Here is an 18,710-nt window from a genome sequence, read left to right on the forward strand (position 1 = left end):
AAATCTTTAGTATCATATATGCTTTACACTTGGTAAGTATATGAAATTATCTGCCATTTTATTCTAGTTATAACCTATGACTTATTTGATACAAAGCAACTCTTCTCATCGCACACATAACAAACGTTTGTTCATCGCTTGTATGTATTGGTGTTTGTATTTAAATTTTATTACGGTACCCTAAAATATTAAGGAACAAAACACTGTCAAAAATTAGCCTAACATCAACATCAGCAATTACACAAGTTAACTCGTTATCAAAACGCCAAAGTCGCCGATAGTGAGTCAACAAATCTATTTAGGACGGTTCCGGGGAGTGGCCGTAATTGCCAGTTTCGTAAATAAATATTTACACTAGGCTTTCAGGGCGTAGGTACAACATTTATGCATCGGCGAAAAACATTAACAATATTTTAATACACTTTCATGCTTTGATATAATCAATAAAAATATTTAATTTATTTGTATATATGATTAAGATCTGTCTAAAATGGGCGTTCAATTAATAATAAGGCTCATAACAAAACAAAGCAATTTTGTAATAACTAGCCCTTATTGAAATATCTTAAGTCATAGTATTTTTTATATACAAAAATGTCTCTGTAAAGCTTTATCGTACCATTTGAGCCTTAAAAGATGGAATGGTTTAAGGAATACTATATTCAGATGGCAAACCTATATATACCTGCATATAAAAACAAGTCTTGCCTATCGATCCGCTATGCTCTTATCGGAGGCGATAAAGTCAAAAATAATATATCTATTCGATACGATGCGGTCGCCGTTTGAACTAGTGATGTATCAAAAATCCTTGATCTACATAGAGCGCGCGACGCGCCCGGTCGTCAATCGTGACTCAGTTGTATCAATGAGTCGATTATCAATTACAATAATCGCTAATTGTCCGATTGCTCTTATCGGGCATGTATCTGATTGTTTCGGAGTGTATTTAATTGGCGGGCTTAGGGGTGTTTGCGAGGTTGATTGAGTGCAAACGGCGGGGTGTAATCCACGCTGTCGCCCGCCGCAGCGGTTCATTAAATCACTCCTGCCTCCCTCCACCGTACCTCTCCCTCTTTACAAATTAATGCGATTGTAGCCAGTGCTACTTATCTCCTAATTTATATTGCTATACTAGTAACGCTCTAATTTGCGCTGCTTACTTGATGTTTCGTAATTGATGTTGATATCTCAAGTAGTCCAAAGGTTATCTTCATATTTACTGTAATGTTTTTTAAACCATTATAAAGACTATGTTTATTAAGGCATCAAAGGCTTCTTTAACTCCAAGAAACATGAAATATAAAGGAATGTGGAATATTTAAACAGTTTCGTATTCCTTTTTACTGTTATGACTATGAGAATGTCATTATGTCATTACAGAACATGCGGTAGGTAATATTATTATTATGCTGAAATCATGCACCTGCTTACAGAATCACCTTGTAATGCATACATCATTAATCAAAAACGTGACATGGCGTTGTTGCACCAGCTTCGTTTGAATCGCAACACTTACGAACTCATCACGCTTAACCGCATCAAATTACGCCAGCGACAGCTCAGCAGCTGCTTGAGCAATGAGATATTATTCTAACCGCTATATTTTATGACAAAGTAAATTGCTTCACTGTGCCTCTAGATATAGACGCAGAAAAGGGAATGTCTCCCTTTGGTTCCTCGAGGGGAACGCGATGAGTGAACACGTCGCAGTCCCCCGAATTCTTTTCATTAATCACTGTCAAGGGTTCTAAAAATTTTCCAAAGTGCTCGCGGAATCAATTTAACGTTCGCCCTCTAACCGGAAAACTTTATGAGCAAAGCGCGATAATTAAAGACGGTATCAATTTAGAATTCTTCTCTTTAACCCGGCCATTGACTCTGACATTGTGCTTCACTTGTTTCCTTTCCTATCTATCTGTGTCAATGCCTTTTTGTAATCACTTGTGTCAACTGTTACGAAGTTGGCTTAACTTGTTTGTGAGGAATCTTCGTTATAAAATTTCATATTAAACCATATTCATATCGCTGAATAAATTGTACTTTTATTTGTCTACGAAAATAATTTCAAAGTATTTTTACACAATAAAGTATTTCTTAATCAAATGTACTTTACTCTAATAATAAGTATCACAAAAGTAAAACGTATAAATAATTTATCGTACCTATACAGAGAGCCGAATCACATTTATAATTCTTTTAAATATTTAAGTGATATTTTACCTTATAAATGTAGAGTTTTAACATGTAATAAAACAGTTTTATATCAAAGTTATTAAAATTAAAACGCTGGATTCGACACGAATCGATCGTATACAATACAATAAATGGTTTGGTATGCGAATAGATAATATATGAATTATAAATATCACTCCAGTCCACCTTTATCAAAGCGATCGACATGACTTCTTTTTATCGCCAACATATTCGTGACGAGTTTATTTTTAGATTATGTATAATTCATACCGGCGTCGTCTTTTTATAACATCAAAAATAATTTAAATTTTCATAAATACGACTAGAAAAACACGATGTCTATCATCTCTGAGTTAATTTCAAATGAGGTTAATATCACTACCTCGCTCGATTATACGGATCGCTCTGAATACATTTACATGCTAATCATCGCTTGATCAGTGTGCTATCTGAAACGACTTCTAACTGGTTACAGAGTTGGTGTGCATTATATTATTACGTTGGAAGCTCGTCATCTAATAACCGGCAACTCATGAGATACAAAAAACAGTTTTATTTACATCGTTACCTTTTATGTTAGAAAATTTATTAATTACACATTCTATTTGATTTCGGCAAATAAATTTCACGCTTAGATACACATCGCATCACAGTACATTTTGTTTAATTAATCGCGAACGGTCAGTGATTCAAACAACATTATGTACTTAAGCGTATTACACATATTATTTTAGTTGGCGTGTAATAGGCGACATGTTATTTGTGCAAGCCAACACAACGCCAGCGTGAGTGATAAATTCTGATGAATTTTTCGCTTCAACGACTTTATTTATATCCCAGAACGGACGTATCGCGTTACCTGCCTCGGGCGTATCATCATTCATTTTACAAAAACGTTATTGCGCCGGCCAAAAGCCTGCGATCTCTGATGCGAATTAAAATTTTAATATCGAATTCTCTGTGTAATTGATTGATGCGATAAAATAAATCGCCTCTCGGGACAAGCCCCGTAGATAGAGCTGCGGAGCGAATCGTTACAGTCATTACAGTCATTCGCAATAATTATATTTGTCTTAAACGAGTGCCGATGTTCTATTAAAAAACGATGTAAATGTTCTTTGGTAGTAAATTAAAGAGATTCTGTTTTACCTCATATGTAGTAAAAGTATAAAAATATAAGTATATAAATAAATACACTACCTATGTTTAAGCGGTCATTTCTACGAGGAGTTCATAAAGCTTAAGGAGATAGCGGAAGAAGCCAGCTGTCGACTCGACTACTGTGCGGGTGTAATTATTATTGGCATAATTAGGATGTGAGGCAGGGCAAAGCCCGCGGCGTCGACAGCCGGTGCTCTAACAAACGCCATTATTATTTCCGTTTCGCATTATACCTCTGCGGTTTGTTAGCTACTAGTTTATTATGTCATGAACAATTGAAATGATAATAAATTCACTACCACACTGCAAATTGATTTGAAATTAATTGCGTCGACTGCAGCCAACTAACTCCTTTCGCGTCGTAACATCGATGTTATTGTACAGTTACCTGTTTAACTGTTCGTGATTACGCAAGTGCATAGGTGTTAGTGTTCCTTTCAAGACTTGTAACATTCAAAATTTTACTTTCCCAATAATTTAATTATTATTATCAACGGTTTTTACAGTCTTGAGCTAGTAACTCGTTTATGTATTCGGAATTTAAGCTTTTTATAATCTCTTGGTAGTAATTCACTACATTTGTGATAAAAAATAACAAATTCTCAGTTGTCATAAAACCATTTAAGTTGCACGGTGTTGGATCGTCAAACTATATCGGGATGTAAGTTGATACGGCTTATAAATGGTCGACGGAGTTGGTCGACGAGTTTGCGGTTTGGTTGGAGGATGCAGTAATCCCCAGCTGGCGTATACCTGGCCGTCTCTTTGTTCGAGTGGAAAGTTTTGCCGAGAGCAGATTTGTCGCGGTAAACGCTCACCAAATATATAAACACCAATGTTATTACTAGTTAACGCTTTCAGAACTTCTGCTCTAGCTTCGACTTCGAACGAACAGTTTAATTTGCGAAACTTCTAAGCTGTATAGTAGCTGTAATCGCTTTGCAGTTGAAGAACATTTATAACGTACCCTAGTACGTTATTTAATTAATATTTTACACTATAACGTTACATGTGGTAACGCTATAAATTAATTTAACGCAATAAATAATTAACAAACGATGTTATTTCAGTTGGTGAGCATTTAAATAACAATGTATTTGTTTAATGAATTAATTAAATAAATGGTACATGTTGCGTTGTAAGTACAAGGACAACATCAACAAATCGTTTGGACGACTAGTCTGCAGACTAATAAAACCTTCACAGATGCAGCGCAGGGGAGCCAGCGATCAAAAGCCGATTTTTTGTAAGCTTTTTTTCGTATAAGCCGCTATTTTGCCCTCTTTTGTGCCCGTGTTGTTTACTAATGGGTTCTGTTGGGTTCGACTTAAGATAATAACTTTAGTTTTTTCTCGCCCATGTGTCGAGTCAGGCGAGTTTTTGCCGCCGGAAATGCGAGAATGCTGTTCGGTCGGATTAAAATTTATTTGTTGATCTTTCGGCTTAATCTGTTAACGTACCAGCATCCCATCGCATGTGCGCTTTGTTGTTTTTTTTCTATATAAGCCAGCGGGTAACCGCTCTTTTAATTCACTCCCGTTAACACCGATGAGTTTGTTTATAAATTGGCTTTACTGACTTTAATTACGTACTGGAAGTGCCATCGCCCCTGCAATTTTTCATCGCCAGCAATATCCACGACCATAACCGTTATCGCCGCTTAATCAATCACCGCTCTCGTTTAATTCCCCAATATCCTGCGGTCCAACTAACAATTACATCTGAGGGTCCCGTATCGGCGACGTCCAGGTCCGTGGCAATAACATAAATTGTCACGGCCGGTCGGAAGAGCCCCTCGCTCCTATATGACTGCGCTCCCGGTGCCCGGCTCCCCCTCGATGTGCTTCGATTGCTGTCGACTCTACAATCGATATTCAATCTCTTTGACGCTATGTTCTCCCTACTTTTTTACTTTGTGTCGGCGTTTAAGGAAGATAAAAGGGAGAGGAACAATTTCAGTCGCATCTTGATCAATTTCTCGCTACAAACCAATTCAAATCACTGCTTTATAAATGTATTATTGTTTTAACACACACACACACAAATACATTTTGGCTCTTTGTACATAAAAACGAATGTATATTTAACGTATAAATTGGGTGACCGCATCAGCTATAATTCCATATTTGATTACATGTTAATTTTAATTAAACATAGCAATTCTTTTTCTATTTTTAAAGAATGATATAATTGATCCATTTATATGTTTAATTAATATATAATATTCAGTTTATTTCCAAACGTATTTACCGCATAAAAGTGTTTTAGCTATATTTTATAACTAAACTGGGGATTATTCAATGTAATCTAATTATGGCATTCTTGATGTAATTAACAGAATGAGGACACGACAAGTAGATATCAGTAGCGAGCATTACGAGCCGGACCCACGTCATTTATCTGAAGTTATAATTGAAAGCTTGGCATCTCGGGTCTAAGAGCCGGGTGTATCGCGTTATTAGGCGCGCATACGTAATTTGTTTGTTAAAGACGGCAGCACGCAGTTATACCCGCTGTGAATAATTTAAATTCATCCCCTCATCCTCAGGGTGGCGGCCCCCCGTATCGATTCTGAGCGGCAAGCGTCTGTATGCCGCAACGTATGTATGCTGTTCATATTACGGGCACTTTCGGCTCTACTCTGTTCCCCTGGTACTACGGAGCACAGATTCTCGGTTCGTTGCTCGGCGCGACGCGACGCAAAACGCTCTCTCTCCAACTGCTATTATGTTATGACAAAGCATAAAATATGAACTAAAATTAGGTTAGAATAACTTAGGTACGCCATAAATAAATATCAATTTTCTCAATTGATACAAGTTAGACGAGTTTATTTATTAATAGTGGAAACGAAAAAGTATCATTTATAATTACGAAAATATTATTTTAAACGAGAATTTAACAATTTTATAAATAAGTATTTAATGACTACATCAACTTATTATATTATCAGTAAACAGATTCTGTAATATTCGACGGCAAACATTAAAAACCGTATCATCAAATAAATTATTCATGAACTTCGCCTACTTGCTTTTGTAATGCAAATTTCATTTTGATTTCAATAATTGCATTCCAAACACGTAATAATATCGTTATAAAAATTCTTACGAGTTTATTTTATCTACATATGCGATGTTATAACAACCCTAGTATTCGTTCAGCGGAGTACCTTCGAATTTATTTGATATTTTATTGTGTGCGCGAACGTGGGTAAATGTTTGGGTATGGCGACGTATTTTTGAGATACATGACAATGGATTTAAAGCTGTTCGTTTGAATTTATCTTTTAACGGGTAATGGTTTCACCGCTTCGGATGACAAGGGCTTTAGGAACAAATATATTCATTGCGTTTCGGCGTCTGCTTTTATACCCACAAACTTGTGTAATCTGTAATTGGGATACGTAACAGGATGCAACTGATTCTGTGTTTATTATTATTATTGAATATTTATATTTATAAAGATAAGCTCATATTCTTTTTATTGATTTTTCGGAGATTTGTTGGCATTATTACATTTAAATTATATAATAAATAGTTTCAAAACACTTAATTTCATTTTATTATCGTTATCTGAAAACAAAATAATTACAATTCCTGATCTAACTTTGTTTGCAATAAACAAACCGAAGCCAACATATATCAGAAATGTTATTCCACTGAAAACCCGTTAATCTGCCGCTAATTCAGTTTGTTTACCGTAATATTTCGATGCTTCGCCCACGCAACAGTCGACGTCTATTTCCGACGCGATAGTTCGAACTAAACGACTGGCCTGAGGACCACTTTATTTAAACTACAATAAATACATATAATGTATGTTGTACTAATTTAATAACTCAATTATTCGAACCTTGAATACCTATTAAAAATAATTACTTTTTTTTATTTTTACTAGATGTAGACGAAAATATTGGTCTTTTATTTAAAATTAAAGGATGCATCCGCAACCCTGTAACTATAATTAGTAATTGTAATATAATATTATAATATTTATTTTGTAATATTTATACAATGTGTCGTTGGTATGTCAATAAACAAAAAAACTCTAGAAATAAAACGGTAGGAAATTAAATATAAATGTGTACGTGAGGTACTTTATATTAAGAAAATAGCTGAAATAATACGAATATCACTTGAACGACGATATTCATAGGAACTAGGTTATTGGCAATAAAAATATCTTTGAAAGTTTGATTCATGTTACATTTTTCATTTTCGATACGATGTTTTATGCTTCACCGGCAGCGCCCGTCAGTTACATTGCTTATAGAGAAAATACTTTATGACGAAAATTTCAATATGTCGCGTGACTTACTATAATTTGACTTTGCACGAAACTAAATAATACATGTACTTAATGTATTACTGGTAAGTTATAATTAATTGGAATACGCACATAAATCAACATATATTTTTTAAACAGTAACATTTACTTATTTAACACTTACTAAATACAAATAATTCGATCAAAAGAACAAAATATAAAATGCTCATTTTGTTCATTTTAAATTATTTTTTATCTATTTATTTGCGAATTGGTAAATACATTCTTATAATACGGATACAAAAGCATTGTTAATACGTACAAGCGTCAATAGCGCAATGGTTTACGGATGGTCTAGCGATGTAGAAAGTCGCACGATCGATCCTGACCCCTTGGGCTATTGTTGTCTCCACTCTTAACATAAGTGACAAGTGACAAGTTTAAAAGCAGTTATAAATGGGAATATTAGTAATAAATTAGTTTGGGGCCTTTGCTACTATTCTTTAAAAAAAAAAAAAGAAATCCACAACAAGTATGACATATTAAACATAATAACAATGAAAAATAATAAACGAATTAATGTTAAATGTTAGCTATTAAAATTTATCACAGAACAGAAACAAAGTTTTAAAACTACTAAATATAACTTTAAAACGACTCCATTAAATATTTCACATCGCTACGTCAAAAGCGGGATATTTATTACAGTACCGAACCTCGAAACCAATTCGGATATCTCGTGATGAATTGCGTAGTGTAATGTGTGGCTAAATCTAAGCACTCATTCATCTGACACGTTGCCAATGGTCGTAAGCACCTACTAATTATTATTTAATCTGTTTCTGAGACAGCTGACTCATTCGTTTCTTTTTTTAAATAAGATAATAAGTTCTTATTTTATCTCAATCCTTTCTTTTTTTAAATTACTGCTTTAATGATAAGCTGGAGGTTTTATTACCGCAGCTGTTAATTGAATTTTCATGCAGCGGACACAACTCGCATGGACTGCGTGGCGCATTATGTAAAAAAAACGTAAATAAATTCTCCGTTAAACCTATAAACGTTATACTTTACATTTGAAACACGTTAAACTAATTAAGGTAGGTAAATAATTGTACGTGGTATTATTTTATTTACAACAAAATTTTCGAACGATACGGATTGTATTGTTGAAGTGACAAAATAATGTTACAACGAATAGTTTATATTCAATTCTAAATGTCCTCGTCGCCTCTCATCGTGTCTTCATTTCGTGAGTGGAAATAAACTGTAGTTTATTTTTATCAGTATGCAGTGCTAAATGTGACGGGTTATCTGATAAATGCTTAAAATAAAACACCTCGGCGGGTATGTCTCAGCAAATCGTCTTAATTGTGAATTGATATTGCAACCCAAGAATTAAAAATCATTGTTATAAATGTTATTATATGAATATTTTTATATTCCTTAATTTATTTACATTACCTAAAAAGTTATTTAAACCCTCGGTTAGTTAAATAAAGCAAGGGAACGTATGTACATCTGTTTAGACATGAAACACGGTCGTCAAAGGTGACTAATTAAATTCGTTTATATATTTTTATTCTAATTAATATTACATTTTAAATTTAGTAGTCACTGTGTTAACGGAACCTTTTTAAAAGTATTAGATACATTTTATTAATTGAATTTTCTCGAAATAAGTCAAGTTAAAACAAAGGAGTAAAATAAAAGAATGTGTTGATTTTGAAAGAATGAAACAGATGAATCCAAGCACACACGCAGTTAAAATATAAAATAACAAAGAGAAGCTCAGAGCGTTGAGTAACAAAAGAACACTGCTCGTTGCATTTTCCAACGTAAAATGCAAGTTTATTTTTCCCAAACTCTTTCATTTTGTATGACTCGTGTCGGAATGCAACATATTATTTCAAATTCTTCTCTGTGTCCTATTTTACTTTGTAGTTTCCATACGGTTAACACTCGACTATGCAACTTATATTTTATTGTTGTACTTTATAAATTTTTGTTCAGAAGGAATTATAGAAGTAACTTTATTTAAATATACGGTATTTATTAAATTTATAGTATTCATAGGGTTTATATATTCCGATAAAGATTTTATTTCTTTATTGAGTTTAATTATTTCGAGAAAAATTCGACGACACCAATGACTTTCATTCCTTGTTGTGTAACGCTGTAGAAACTATTGTTAAAGTATCAGGGCAGCAGGAAAGCGAGAAGCGGGGCCGGTCGCAAATGAAGCGGAATTCGCGGCGGGAATAATTTCCTCGGGGCGCAGCCAGCGGGCAGCAACGAATTGAATAAAGTTTCGTACCGCGATAATTGCCACCAGGGCCCCATGAACTCGGAGCTCGTCTATAATGAGACGGCTTCTTTAATGAAAATACCGAGTGCATGCTTCACAACTCGTTCAGTACAAGTTGGCATTGGGAGCGAGATCTCGGTCTCGATTGGTTTTGTGTTTTTTATCGGCAGAACGGAACAAGATTGATAAATTACTCGAGGTCTCGAGGCTATTATGACAAAATAAAACAATGAAGTATATTTACACAAGAATTTTCTTGTTAATTCGATATAAAGGATTGTTTTACACCGTACTTTTTTAAACCTGTTGGTTGGTATTTATTATTTGTAACTTTTTCATATCTTTTGATTACAATAATCACTTTTAATTCGACAGAATTTTTATTTAACTAATTAAACAGTTCAGTTTAAGCAGTGTTAAAATACATAATATAATAATATTGGTAGGTATTTAATTAAAAGAAAAGTTTACACTTTCATAACACGAGTCAGATACGACGGAAAATTCTGTAATAAACATGTGACATTTATTACAATTTATTATTAAAGTAGCGCGTCATACATGAAGTGAATAATTTAACTGATTGGCTTAAAGATATGTATAGGTAATAAAGTATCATCAAGATGAGGCAAGTGCACTCATGCACGGTATATCGCGTGTTATAAGCATGCCTTTAAAAGGATCAGACATCTGGACATATGTTTGAACAGAGAATCGCTAAGGGGAAAATAAAACGTTGCATATAAATATACAATTAAAAAAAAAAGTTCATTTATTTATGATTGAAAACTCTTTGAAATAACCTCTAAGAACTATAAAGATAAAAATATTTAATGGACGGTGCGATATCGTAAATCTTAAACGTAAACATTTTAATGATATTTAATTTTATCGATAATTTAAAACTCTTGTCAGTTTTGATTATTTAAAACAAAGATGGCTACCTTAGCGGAATCATAAAAGCAATAAACTTAATAACGGACAGATTATACGAAATTTGATACTGCTATAATATACATATGTATCTGTATTGATTTTCGCTTGAAAACTTTTTAATTACTCCAATAGACATAAAATATACTATTTTATTTCGTTGCGCCTGTAGTTACACTGACTCACCACCATTCGAATCGGAACACAAAAATACTAAGCATTGCAGTTTGACGGTAGAATAGCCCTACCACCAATATACCATTTAAGCTAGGTACAATTTCCATACATTAAAAGCATTCCAGGTAAATCATTTTTTAATACGGCTCAATTAATTGAAATTCTTCAACAAAATCAATCATCATCATATCGAAATATAAATTAAATAGGCTCTTGTGATCACTTTCTAATTATAATATTACAAGATTAACACATAACGATAAATAATAAATAATAACGCTTGAATACAAACGAAAATCTACTACTGGTTCCGAAATTTGTATAATGTGAACGGTAATTATTGTTAATTTTAAATTATCCAACTACTTAATCAAAGAGGACTCTACTGCTATCGTATTAAAGATCATTAATACGTAGTTCGTGTGTAGGTACGGTAAGGCTCAGTGGCGAGAAACGCGGTCAAGTGTGTTGATCTTGTTTGTCTTGTTAACATGACTACATAGCTCGAGTACTTATTATAATAATGGCTTACTTAAGGTTTCACTCAACAGCCTTTGTTATAAATATTTCTTCGTAATGTATTCGAGGTTTTCTTTTAAGTTGTTGTAAAAAGATTAGTTATTTATATTCGGATTAGATTTTTTTATGAATTCGTGCCTTATTTTCTTTTTTTTTTTAAATAATATTATTTTCGAAAAGGCATGAGTTTAGACGTTAATTATTGTAGCTAAAGCATTAAAACCTTTTTGCTTATTTAAAATGTATTTTCAAATCTAAATAAAGATTTAATCATACATGTTATACGAACTATTTATAATATAATTAAATATAAAATATAGGTTAATTGTATATGGTTTAAATTACAGAGTTAAAGTTTTTATTTATGTAATTGACCTTTCCAGCGAAACAGAGTAAAAAAGAAAACCTTATCAATTAAATATTAAAAACGTATTCGTATTTATAAAACAACAAAGCGTCACCGTACAAAGACTCCTGAGAAATAAAGGCGCATATTTCTTGTAAAGCATAATTAGTGGAAAAAAATATATATCGACACGGTTAATTAAAGACGATATTATTAATATTCGGGAACAAAAAAGTAAATTGTTTATCTCGTGAGCAAAAAAGCGGTGATACCTATTAGGGCTAAAAAAATGTTTGCTCATTGACACCTGGCATAACAAGAATCAAGTCGGAATAAACATGCCTGTAAATATATTTTAAAAATGTAATATGGCCGTATCTGTAAACGTTCTTTTTTTTAATATTAATAATAGCACTTTTGGTAACTTTACATGACCATCTTGTGTTAAAGTATTTATTGTATTTTTTTCATGTATCTTTATTTAAAAAACTAGCGATTTGGCCCTGGTTCACGCTGGTGCAATTCATTAACAAAGAAAATGGTATGATTTAAATATAATTTTATACATTAAATCACGTTTAGGAATTTAAAGTAAGGTAAAGTAACTTTCAATCAGTTACTTTTTTTTTTCTCCTACGAACAAACAAATTTACCTCTTTATAATTATATATATATAGCATTATTCATTGTATACTGTAACTATAAGTAAGTATCGATCATTACAACTTCATTTCCACCTGTGGAGGAGATGTTTTGAAGCTCATTTTACATGTTGGGTACAATGTTCTAAACACGAGAAGCAATAAACGCACACATGAATCTATGCATGTCTAATTTGAACTCCAATGTATATATTATCTGTTAAAACCCACCAGTACTACCTACAATAAATATAATAATATCTACATCTTTGGTCCGAACGGCATTTAAAAAAAAACAATAAGTAAATTTCAATTTAAGTTGCAAAGCAAACGATCAACTTGTATATCTGTAATTACACTTCGGTATCTCATTACGTCTTATCAGATTTTTTAATAGATTATTTTATAGAGCCCCGAGGATAATTATTTCTTTTTAAAACCATTTTTTTTTTAAATTATATAGATTTTATCGGATACCGTTTAAGTGATGCTAATTATTGCTAATACTTTTTTATTTCATGTGATACAAATAATCATTGGACGATATCCGTGGTTGAGAAGTGTGTACACCGGTTTTCATGGGTCCCAGGTTCGATTTCCGGCCGAGTCGATGTAGAAAAAGTTCATTAGTTTTCTATGTTGTCTTGGGTCTGGGTGTTTATAGTACCGTCGTTACTTCTGATTTTCCATAATACAAGTGCTTTAGCTACTTACATTGGGATCAGAGTAATGTATGTGATGTTGTCCAATATAATTTTGTTTTTTAATTTTATAAGAAAGACAAGCGCTTTGTCTCTCCTGATGTTAAGTAATCACCTTATATGACCTCTTTGTTTACAATTCAAGAACTTGGAATGCAAAATTTTGACATCTCATTTGTTTCGTGAAGTAACTAATAAAAGAATATATTATGGGATATTAAATGGGATGTCTAAAATGCCTTACCCAACTTTTATTTCCTTTATACAAAGAAGATATGTATTTTTCAAACACTATACAAAATGTCACAAAACAAAATTTTGTGACCATTTTCTTCGACTCGTTTCGTCGTAATCATATTTTTGGTCATGTTATATTAATCCTAATAGTTTCTTATAAATGTTATGAGTAATATGCCTGACTTTGTAGAGGTTATTTAAAAAACAAGGTAATTATATAGGCGTATAAAGGGATTAAGATATGTGCTTACAAAAACCCCGAGTGAAGCGGTAGAAAAGAATCGAGACAAGAATTTAAATCGACCAAGAAAATTAACTATAGATTATTATGATTAAATTATAATAATAAATATTTTTCTAGACACACCACAGTCCGGTAATTTTTAATTTTTCCTTGTTGCTAAGATGTTACAAAGGCGAGCTGTCCGATTAAATGCCGGACACTTGGTAACCCTCACTGTAAATGTATTAATGTCATATAAAATACTTGTACGTTTATGGCGTACGTGACAAATGACAATTATTCCACACATTGCCATTGAAAAATGGCGTTAAATTATTTTTCTTGTCACGATAAATATCTGTAAACAAGAGACAAGGCGACAACTGTTCTTAATAATATTAATGACATTTATTATAGGCGTGCGTTATGATGCGGTTGTACAGCATAAATAAAAGTGATTGAGACTGATTCTTCTATACGAAATTTCGACCAATTACGTATTTAAATATGTATATCAATGAACGTTCTATGGAAATTTGAGAAGATTGTCTCTTTGTCATTAGACCTGCAAATTTGTCAGACTACATTAAGAGCATCTCTAGACCAGAGAAGTGCCCACAAATAAGCAAAATTTAAGTTATCGATAGTAATCTATTTTAAATAGTTTACAAAACATTGTAGTATGTAGTTAGATAAATATGTTCCAATATTCCAAATTGTTGTGCAAATATACATATTGTAGTTCAAGAAATAATATTACGACCTAGTAATTATAATGGATATTATTATGCAAATAATACGATTGATGACGCCACGAGAAACATGGGGGAATCACGCTATTGAACATCGCCCTCGCTCCGTTGAGCATTGAGAAACGTGACAGAACAGCGAATAATAAAACAATTTATATTGAATATATTTATGTCATTAATAAAATAGTAAGATTTGTTTAAAAAGTGTTATATTTTGTTCTATTAAAAATATAAAATTACAAAGTAGTTCTTATAGTTAGGTTACAAAGGAATTTCAGTATTTTGTTATATGTTATTGACAAATTACAAAAAACTACCGAGTCACTTAGAGACGTGATTTACTTTTTTGATATTTTATTATGAACAGATTTCATCCGTCGCAAGCATTTAAACAATGTAGGCGAGCGTAGGCCATTATATCGTAAATCATTGTTGACGCGCCGCAGTAATTGGCTCGCCAACCGCTGCCCGACTGCCCGTCTCTCTCGATTGCCTCTCTATTGATGCTACCCTAGTCCCACAGTTTCGACACCACCGAATCACACACTTTCAGATTGATTGCTTTAATTTGCCCGCTTGCATTAAGCAAACATGTCTGTCATCGTCATTTAATTTGGGAGGGAAAATTTATGAGCAAATATTTCAAGTATGTAATTATAAATAATCATAATACAAATACAGTAGAGTATTAATTTTTGCAAATATGGTACATTCGCCGGTATTGATCTCATAAGATTAGATATTTTTATTAGCTTGATTCGTATGCTCTTCAATTAAAATTATAATAAATTTATGTCTAAACGTCAAACAAATAATAAAAAACATTTTATATGAAAAAATGTAAGATAAGTTTTAAAAAGAAAATGTCAGTATCATAATTCATTTGAGAAATTAAATTGTTTTACGAAAAAGTTGGCCAGTGAAATTGTTTAAAACACGAAAATAAAACAGTGAATCAGTCAACGCTCCCATTGCTCGTTACTCCGGTAATAGTTTCGAATGCAGTGTTCCGTGAAAAATCTTTGTTATACTAAAATAACTATTTTTATTTTTTAGTTTCTATATTTAGAGCAACAAGAATATCACAATATTTTACTTGCTTATAATATATGGACACGATAACAATACAAAAACCATTCATCTTCACGCAGTAATACTAATTCTCCATCCATTAAAGTTAATTAAAAGATGAAAATGACATTCTTTAAGTGAATAAATACTTTGATTTTAATTATACACAAGCTATTAAAATCACACAGGCTAGTTCGACAAGTTTGAAGAACAACTAAACATCGCGGCTAAGTGTTCCCAAGTTTTTTTAGTTCTCTTGAATTGTACCATCGCGTGAATTATTGGCACTCATAAAGACATTTGCGAGTGGTTGGGGGAATCGGGTGACAAAAGGAGTGCACAAACGACGGTCCATTTGTCGGCGAGCGCGTTTTATTTTCAGTGCTTTGAGCCCGTATTATCCATGAACGTTTCGTGACGGGATTTCGCATTCTGTTATTTATTTTTATTCCCTTTCCGTCGTATTAAAAAAAACCCTCAATAATATGAATAGGTTAATTATGTGAATGCGGACGTCACGCTGGGATTTATTCTTTTGTTTTATGTGTGGTTTTCTTTTTACGTTGTGCGGAATCAAATTTGCATACCCAGTATTAGTAAAGTTTGGACTTTGAACAAAATTGATAGCTAATCAAAAAGTCGTGTCTCGAAAGTTTTACATTCCGACTACGGCTTCGTCGAACAAATGGGACCCTCTGTCTAGTATAGCGAGCTCTGCGTTTTAGATTGTTCACGGTCGAATACACGAATACAGAGCCAGGTTCACTTCAAATACAGCGAAATCGATTTTAGCTATGTCAGTTTTCAGTTGAATTCACTGTGTGTGTGTATGTATGTAAATAAATCCGAGTGAATCGCGTGCACGTGTAAGCATCGGTTATTTGATTCCACTTCTGACATGACTTGTAAAATATAGATAGAATGTTACTTTTAATCCGATCCGTTTTCGATATCTTTGTTTTTTCCTGTATATTTTATATTTTCAATGCCTAAATTTTAGAAAAATGAGGTATGGTTTTATATAACAGTATATTTTGTCTTTTGTAGGTAAGAACGAAATGACTGTTCTCTGTGTGGGTGAGTGTTTTGTTCCCTTTGCGGTGGCGCGACATGTGTGAACTTTATTACGGCGGATTTTATTGTTGAAAGCGTCGAGCTCCTTAATGATCTCTATATCACTAATGTCGAGCATTAGAGCTTAGTGCGACCGTTACGTTTCACTCACTTTTTAACTCAAATGTTGACTCTTCCTTATCACGCTAAAGACTGAGCCGTCTGCTCTATTATATTCACTAAACATATTTTATCTTTGTACAATTTTTTTGCAGATATAAGATAATATTTAGCATCTTTTAATTACATATGTGAAGATATATGTTTTTATATGTTTTTTATAAGCTGCCTTTAGGTTTTTGTGCATTTTGATCTTCATAAAAGTTAATAAAACGGTTAGGTTTTTAATGGCTATCTATTTTATAAATAAACGCAGAAACTAAAAAGTCACTTTCAACTATGTAGTTTTTTTTTTAAATATTGCTAAAGTTCATAAATCAAAAGGTTAATTTAGTTACACACGTAAGTATATATACATAATACGTAAGTACATACAAGATATATTTCGCCAGATTTTAATCCAAAGTTTAATTAAATTATTATTTACGAGCCAACAGCCATCGCAGAACCAAAGATCACAGTATGAATAATTAATTTTCTCTGAAATTTGATCCAATAATTATTAGACGGATAGGGACGGACGGATATCTCAATTCTTAACATTAAAAATGAAAATATATTTACAATAAAGTTAGAACAAAGAACGAGAGGAAACAGTTGTTTTTTAATAAAACGACCAATGATAATATAATATTTAATATAAAATATGTATTATATTTTTATTACCAATAAAATATATTTTATCTCGATGTGAACTTACTCGTTTCTGTTATCTCATTGATTGGTCGGTTTTTGTTAGAGATTTCCAATTAAAAGTCCATTATTATTTTTATTATATCCATTTATTTTTTAGTTGTCTAAACAAACAACTTGATATTTTTCTTTCGGCGATTTCCAATTACGCCGAAGATAAAAGCAACAATATAATACAAATCAAGACAAAAAAAATAGAAGGTCGTTTTATAAAAACGATAAAAGATCTCCATCGAAAGATCGAAATAAATAATCTCTGGGAAAATCTGCGATCCCAGTGTCGAACGTGAGATGATAAACCGAAAGTACTCTGTTGATGTTTGATTAATTCATTTCAGTGTAGATAAAGTCATGTTGTAGCTTTACTGGTGTACATTTTATTGTTCCAACGATATAAAGAGGGAACGACGACACGTCGACGTATTCCCTCCTAATGATGCCGTATTTAGTGCCCGGGTTTTAAATAACGACGCAGACGAATGAATTATATTTTCTTTCGCCGATAAATCTCACAATATTATTCTGATATCGTAAGCTTCATTCATAAAAAATAATATTAACACGCCACACTGAATCGTAATTTATCAGAGCCAATATTATTTTCTTGAAGATAGAGTTTGTTCAATATAATTTAAGATAATAATATTCATAGATTATTTTATCCGACGATTTGTTGAAATATATTTCATTCGAAGTTGAAACGTATTCATTTTAAAGGAGACTTTAATTTTGAAGTAATACAGTTGAATGTCATTTGCCTTGATAGTTGTTATTATAATTTATTTTGTCTGTTTAAAAAGCTTAACAACAGATAACAGTATAAAAATCGTGATTGCATTCGGTACTTTGGACACAGAAAAGTCATCAGCATTTAACATTACTTCGTAAGTATGGTTAAAGTATGGCAACCAAAAAACTATTATTCGATGGATAAATTGTTTTTTTAGTAATACAAGAATTTGATTGCTTTTATCAAATAGTGTAGACATTTCCTTTATTTTAAGAAAGAAAAAACAATTGAAGAAGACCAGACAAATAATAACAATAGAACAGGATGTGTGCTGTTTGTACACGGGTAAAAAGCGGAGGCAGACCCGCTGGGAAGGCCATTTGATCTTGCCAACCGTCTTATACAAACTTGCAATAAACACCTTAACGCTCAAGACATAAAGACTAAACACGAAAAAAAGCAATACCGGATGGTAGGACTCGTCGCATTACGTATTTTGTTGTAGAATTATAGCCTTTAT

General features: G+C 32.5%; 1 protein-coding gene across 5 annotated transcripts in view; it reads left to right on the top strand.

Annotated features, from left to right (window-relative positions):
• The window catches only part of LOC113400161 (zinc finger protein 608-like), a 93,084-nt gene that overhangs the window by 35,286 nt on the left and 39,088 nt on the right, over positions 1 to 18,710 (top strand). The window lies entirely within an intron of this gene.

This window comes from Vanessa tameamea, chromosome 18 (genome assembly GCF_037043105.1).
Source record: "Vanessa tameamea isolate UH-Manoa-2023 chromosome 18, ilVanTame1 primary haplotype, whole genome shotgun sequence".
Lineage (NCBI taxonomy): Eukaryota > Metazoa > Arthropoda > Insecta > Lepidoptera > Nymphalidae > Vanessa > Vanessa tameamea.